At 46.7% G+C, this 908-nt stretch overlaps 1 pseudogene; it reads left to right on the top strand.

Moving 5' to 3' along the window:
* Window positions 1-525: 525 nt before the first annotated feature.
* Window positions 526-626, top strand: LOC117091182 (annotated as a pseudogene).
* The last annotated feature ends 282 nt before the right edge of the window (window positions 627-908 follow it).

The raw sequence follows: 908 nt of genomic DNA, 5'->3' as shown, positions 1-908 counted from the left end.
GCCGCCACTGCACTCCAGCCTGGGCGACAGAGCGAGACTCTGTCTCAAAAAAAAAAAGACAGAAAAAAACCCCACAAAGATACAAAAATTAGCCTGGTGTGGTGGTGCACACCTGTAATCCCAGCTACTTGGGAGGCTGAGGCAGGAGAATCACTTGAACCCGGCAGGTGGAAGTTGCAGTGAGCCAAGATTGCGCCATTGCACTCCAGCCTGGGTGACAGAGTGAGACCCTGTCTCAAAAAATAAATAAATAAATAAAAATAAAAATAAAAATAAATAAAATAAATAAGCCTATGATTGGGAGACTGAGGAGGGCAGGTCACCTGAGGTCAGGAGTTGGAGACCAGCCTGGCCAACATGACAAACCTTGTGTCTTCTAAAAATACAAAAATTAGCTGGGCATGGTGGTGCAGACCTGCAATCCCAGCTACTCCGGGGGCTGAGGATAGAGAATCGCTTCAATCCGGGAGGTGGAGTTTGCAGTGAGCTGAGATCAGACTGCACTACAGTCTGGACGAGTGAGCCTCCATATCGAAATGAACAAAGGAAAAAAAAAAAAACAGAGAAGAGTAGCATGGTCCTTGTGGAAGGATGACATGCACATTTGTGAAGCATTCCGTATTTTAAACAAACAAACAAACAATGACCATATCCCAAACATCAGAGAGGCCATAAATAGAAAGACAAGGGGAGTGTTGTGGTATTACAGTTTCTACTTGTAGTATTTTTTTTTTTTTTTTGAGACGGAATCTCGCTCTGTCGCCCAGGCTGGAGTGCAGTGGCCGGATCTCAGCTCACTGCAAGCTCCGCCTCCCGGGTTTACGCCATTCTCCTGCCTCAGCCTCCCGAGTAGCTGGGACTACAGGCGCCCGCCACCTCACCCGGCTAGTTTTTTGTATTTTTTTAGT

Source organism: Trachypithecus francoisi, unplaced genomic scaffold, assembly GCF_009764315.1.
Source record: "Trachypithecus francoisi isolate TF-2019V2 unplaced genomic scaffold, Tfra_2.0 Lachesis_group11, whole genome shotgun sequence".
Taxonomy (NCBI): domain Eukaryota; kingdom Metazoa; phylum Chordata; class Mammalia; order Primates; family Cercopithecidae; genus Trachypithecus; species Trachypithecus francoisi.
Note: the sequence above shows the minus strand (reverse complement) of the source record. Positions and strands in the feature narration are given on the sequence as shown.